The sequence below is a fragment of the Carya illinoinensis genome, chromosome 15 (assembly GCF_018687715.1).
Source record: "Carya illinoinensis cultivar Pawnee chromosome 15, C.illinoinensisPawnee_v1, whole genome shotgun sequence".
Classification (NCBI taxonomy): Eukaryota; Viridiplantae; Streptophyta; class Magnoliopsida; order Fagales; family Juglandaceae; genus Carya; species Carya illinoinensis.
The window spans coordinates 9,078,389-9,084,774 of record NC_056766.1 but is presented as its reverse complement, the minus strand read 5'-3'; positions in this window follow the sequence as shown (position 1 = coordinate 9,084,774).

Here is a 6,386-nt window from a genome sequence, read left to right as displayed (position 1 = left end):
TATTCAGGACTACAAATTTCTACTGAATCACAATTGATTATCTTAGAGTAAGAAAGATGGTAATTTTGAAGAGAGATTGAAGCAGTTTTATGGTATTTAACGTTTTCAGAAAGTCCTAAAGGTTTATACATTGGTCTCTCTCTCTCTCTGAATTATAAAGAAACTGAAGTCCATATATTAAGCCCATCTGCTTACCAGGTAAAGCAGAAAAGAGGGGGGAAAGATTGGGAAAAACGAAAGGGTTTAGTTGTTTTGCATGTGAAGGGGAGGAATGTGCTGTCGGTCACTAGTATTTTTGGCTTTATTTTTTGGAACCCTTATTCGGTTGACCTCGTTGCAAGAGCTGCATTTTGAATGACTATTGTGTATTGAAATTTGGCCTAATTTCTGGGTGTGGAGTAATCTAAACCAGCTGTAACACCGTCCATTACATTTTCTATACATATTCTTCATACTCGCCTATATGCTCCTGTTTTTGTTGCTTCTACAAAGTACAAACACACAAAGAGAGCTCCACCTATAAAAATAAAAAAAGCAAAGGAAGAAGGAAGAAGAATCTGCCTACAATATAGAGGTCTACCCAAGTATCTAAAAAGGTTTTGAAGAATCGGAAAGTATGACAAATGCAGAATACTCAATTCTCACCTCTGATCTGTTTAAATGTTTATGCCCTTGGGCCTTGGCCATCTTCTACACCACAAATGAATTATATTAGGCATTCTCAAAGTGCATTGTTTGAATATTCACCATGCTAATATAACACAGCGAAGTTAAACAGATGGAAATGTTGGTACACGGCACACAATAGGGCAAAGTCAAGAACAGCTAAACAGAGAGGGACGTTATCCATGGTGAATTTAAAGAAATAGACGTAATTTTTGACCTTAAAATGAATAGAATGATCTTCAACCAAACAAGCTGGGAGAATTAGTATTTGATGGTGATGGTCAGGCAAATTATCAAACATGTGGGCCAATTACCCAATATTATTATCAATATATATAGATTTGAATATTTCACGTGAACTGACAAGTTAGATCATATGGGTCATAAAAACCTGACAATTTTTTTTTTTTTTGTTGGTGAGCATAAAAATTTGACCACTTGGCACTTGCAAATGAGTAAACAATTGGGCATGTCGATTTTTTCTTACAATTGTTGATAATGCATAAAAGGCAGGCAACAAGAAGAAGGTTTGCATGTGCTTTCTACCACTTTTATAAAACTAAAGGGAATCATGACTGAGCTTTATATATTCTCCATCCCTAAATAAAACAAATCTCTAGATTTCTTACGAAAAGCTCTCTCTCTAATAAACTCACTTTGTTGTAGGGGTAATGGGTATACCCTATGCATATCATATTCAATCTACCGTGAAAGTCGGATATGTATATGACAGGCTCTTGCTCGAGTGGATTTGGTATTTTTTTTTGTTTTTTTATGAGTAATTAACTTCATTCGTTCATCAGAAAAAAAATTATATCTATGACCAGATATATATAGGAAAATTCCTAGATCACAAGCCAACTATTATGTTGAGCTCTACTAGTACAAAAATTCATTTGTAATTAGTATGATCTTAATTACTGTTGTAGCTTTCTACAGATAAATTATCTAAAAGACAACACTCTGTCTAAAATAAAGACTTATACCCCACCCTTCATAAGAGGAGAAGACTTAACTTCTATAGAAAAAAATGTCCCAGAGACGATCTTTATTTTTATTTTTTTTAACTAAACAAAAGGAAATAATAATGAAAATAGAAAGACAGATGTGAAAATGATGAATTACAATTTAGATCTACTTTAGTAAACTTCGAAATTAGTCATAAAAGTCAAATATGAATTAACGATTTGATCCAACAATCTGCCACTATCTTTTCAACGATCGGCCTAGGAAGTATTGGGTATTTAGAATTTGGCATGTCAATGGATTGCAATTTACATATATATATATATATATATATATATATATATAAAATAAATCTTTAACTATCAGTATGATTAACAAATTAAACTCACGACCCTATGACTTCGAAACATTTGCGAAGGGGAGAGAGTCATGGTGTATAGTTGAGTGACACTCTTATTTTGTCACTAGACGTCTTTTATCATTAAAATTACTTATATGTCGCACTTTTTAACGATATGACATCTTATAATAGACTGATCAGAGTATTATTTTGTTTATGCGAAGACTATTTAGTAATTACTCATTTGTAATATGCAAGTCCACTCTAATTCCCATGGCAAGAAAAACTTGCTTTGTCCCTTTTGTAGGCATTTTATGAATCACCATATAATCAATCTAAAAGAAAACTCTAAAGCCTTAACACATTAATGGCTTTCGTGCTATAATACTAGACATCCCCCGCTTGTTGCTTGGAAGCCTTGCTAACTCCTTTGCTCTACTTAGGGGCAAATGGGCAATCTTTTATGGCATTTTGTGGGAGAGAATGAGAAATCCACTGCAAAGTTTTCAATTTGTTGTCACATAGCTTATCAAAACTTTAATGAGAATGCAATATTTTTTTTAGGGGGGGAGGGGGGTCAGAGTTTAAGAGAGAGTCTCCAAAAGGTAAGTACAAAGAATAAGCCGCATTAATCCCGTAAAGGAGCCGTAAGAGAAGATTAAAAGGAGAATTCGGGGGCAATTAGATCCACCACCAAAAGCACTAATCCACAAAAAGGAAAGAAAAGGTTAAAGGTGGGGAATGTTGAAATCTGGAGGACAATATCTTTTGATTTTTGTTTGAGACGTCTTTGTTGTTCCTTTGTTCTTTGCTTTTAGTAGTTAGGAACGTAGAATGTAGTGTATTTCAACCCATAAAAGAAAAAGAGAAAAGGACAAATGATAAGATATGGATTATGGACAATGGATCGCAAGCGTATGCGTTTGTGTGTGTGTGTGTGTGTGTGTGTGTGTGTAAGAGAGAGAGAGAGAGAGAGAGAGAGAGAGAGAGAGAACATCTTCTCTTCTTTTAGGGACATGCACTACTACCATATCTTTAAACTCCTCAAAACCTAGTCTTTGGACGTAGTGGGCATTAAAGTTCAGACATTAGACAATGCGATGTACTTTTTTTTAAACAATCATAGTACTTTATAATAGCAGAAACAATAATACAAAGTTTGATTCCCATCATACCTTAAATATGAAAGTGGGTGTGTAAATTTTTCTGGGGTGTGAACTAATAGAAGCAAGCCAACAAGGCCTAATACAATAAGAAGATTAGCCTAATTATGAACTAATATTGTGAAATTATTATTGTAGACTCTAAATTGAATCAAAAGGACCTTCATTTATCCCCGCTTCATTGGCATGGAAGAAGACAGTGGTACGGAGGGTTACAAATCAAATTCCTCTACACCGACTTGTAAATATAAAAACTAAAAGAAGAAAAAAAACCCGGCTTCCTTAATCGGATAAACCGACCATCTCTTCCTGTTTGCTATAATCACAACAACAAAATCTTGAAATTAACTACTCATATATGTTTTGGTTAAGTTGGAAATTATCTAAATTAAAATCTTGTTCCTCCAAAGAACCCTAATTTCTACTAATTATGGAGTTTTTGTACATCTAATGCATGTTCTATTACCATGCATGGAATATAGACAATGAGTACGGATGGTACACTCAACATATATAATTACTTCTTAGCCTTCATTATTTCAACATAACACAAAAGTTTACTCTTTCATGAGACAGAATAATGTTTATTTGCCATACTAGTACTGTATTGTTGCTCTTATAATTAAGGAGGTTTTGTCATAATTTTCAGAGTCTATGACCTAGAATCGTTTAAATGTCTTTAATTAGAAATTCGTACAAAGGAAAACTTGCTTTATTTTTCTAGGAAATACTTGAACCATCATTAATGTGTCCGAACTCAAAAACAGCCATCCACCTAATTATTCAAATCTTACATGCAAAATTATTTTCTTAATTTAATTAATAAACCCCGATACCCTAACTAAACCCTAGGATAAAAGAGCAGTGCTAGCAAGAGACTTGTCCCGAGAAGATCAAAGTTTCTTATTTATTTATTTATTTATTTATTTATTTATTTTTTTAAAAAAATCATAATATCACTAAGAAACACTTCCTTAATCATTAAGTAAAAAAATATATAAAAAAAAAATTATTGAAACCAATCGGGACCCAACATTCGGTGACTATAGCATTTTTTAACATAAAATTAGGCATGGTTGGATCAGAAATTAATAGCCCTAGAGGCTTGGGAATCCGGGAATCCTGAACAACTTTGCCATGTTGTTATATCAAAAGAACTCACTAATTTGTAGATGGGGGAAACTAGCTTCGACTGCTTTAAAATATATACACAAGTTAGATTAAGATGTTTAGGCTTTGTTGGTTTTACTAATCTCATCTCATCAGTATAATTTTTTAAAATTTACGAACAAAATACATAAACAATTCAACTTTTTTTAATCTCAAAATAAAAATTATATTTTAATAATATTTTATTCAACTTTATTTTATCTTATCTTATATGTATAACCAAACAAGTCCTTAAGTTTTCTTCCAAATTGTAGTGTTTGAAGTCAAAGAGAGATAGACCATGGTGTGAACGTTAAAAGTATTTATTGGATATTTGTTGTCTAAATTACATTGACATTTATAAATATTATGGGATTCCCTTTATGTCACTTTAGATCTCCATTCAAGTTTTTAGTACCTCCAAGAATATAACAGATAATGGGCTCGAAGTTTGATGGAGTAGGGCCACTCTGTGGAGATCATACTGATCAGACAGGAAACACAGCAGAGGGATGGGTCAATTTTTCTGCAGATGCACATTCCCTTCGTGAATGGTGTAATTGTCAAGGACCCCCTTCAGTATATCTATTCTTATTGATATTGTATTTCCATGCAGGTTTTTGTTGCTGAACAAGTTACAAGATGCACCACATAAAGAGCATCCAATGGGCTGGGCTCCTTCTGCCTGATTTTAGGTGTCAACATCTCAGGTTATGCCAAACTTACCACACAGCTTTGCAGCTAAAGACAAGCCCAGCATCTCATCTACCTCATCTGCATAACTCCTGGATGGACAATGGAGGGAACAATTACCTGTTAAAACAAGCCCTATTATTATCAGCCAAACCACGTGGGGAAGGGCCGTACAAGTGGTCCAAACATTGTTTTTATCTCTCTTTTCTTACTCATATGGCCCTAAAACTGTAGGGTCTCTAAGGAAGATGCCCACACCGACTACTTTGTATCATTTGTTCATGATTCCGGCAATGTGTAATTCTAATTCTTTAGTGCTCAAACATTGATTCTAACAGTTTTTTTTTCCCCTTTCTTTCTGAGATTCATATGTTGTTTGTTGAGCTTGAGAAATGAAACTAGCTTTAGGAGGAAACCTCCATAGATCAAAAGCAGGCAGATGACTGACATTCAATTCAATTATGGACGATATTGTGACTTATTGTTGTGGGACAATATTGTGGTCCAGACGTGGGGTAGATTGGCCCCTTCGCGAAACTGCAACCTGATATCTTCTCAGTGTGGGTGCATGCATGGATGTTGTAGGAGATAAGAGTTGCAGTTACTATAGGCGCTGCAGATGATTTTTGAGCCTCAAGTGTCCTTTTTGTGGGGGAGGAAGGAAGATGATATTGCAGTAATTTAGGGGTGTGTCCAGGTTTAATGCCATTCTCTCACAAATCCTAAAAATTTGGCTGCAACCAATTACCATTTATGTAAAAGGCATGCCGAATCTCATGGTCCCTTTTGGCAGCATAGATATTGGTCTATCTATCCCTACCTTATTCTTTTTTTCAGATATTTGGATTGCTCTAGGATTTAAGGAAAGGCTACGTGCAGAATTGCATCGTGGCCGCTTGTCAACCAGGATAAGAGCATACAAAGATCCAAATTCTTCATAAATGAACATGGGCACAATACTTTTAAATATATACGCTTACATGAATTTGGGTCACGGGAACATTATCATAAAGGAGGAATTGTATTAGAACATGCAATATATGATGTTGCATGTCGTAAACTATTTGAGTGTGTCTCTTCTATATAACACTCTAGTTTTAAGCAAATTGGTAACTCACAATCAGACAATTCCGACATATATGCATGTATACTTCGTCGGAATTGTCTGATTGTGAGTTAACAATTTGCTTAAAACTAGAGTGTTATATAGGTCTTCGAAGCAAAGCCACAACTTGCTACAGAAACCAAGCCCAAGTTTCTTTGCTGATTAAAAAGCAAGCCCAAGTTGGGCACAAACTTACAAACCCTTTAACAAGGGCATCGATTCTGAAACGTAAAGGTACAGGACACCAAGACATTTCTGGCCTTTCTGTTTGATAAGTTTCTTTCGAAGGTTTGTACTGTTGGAC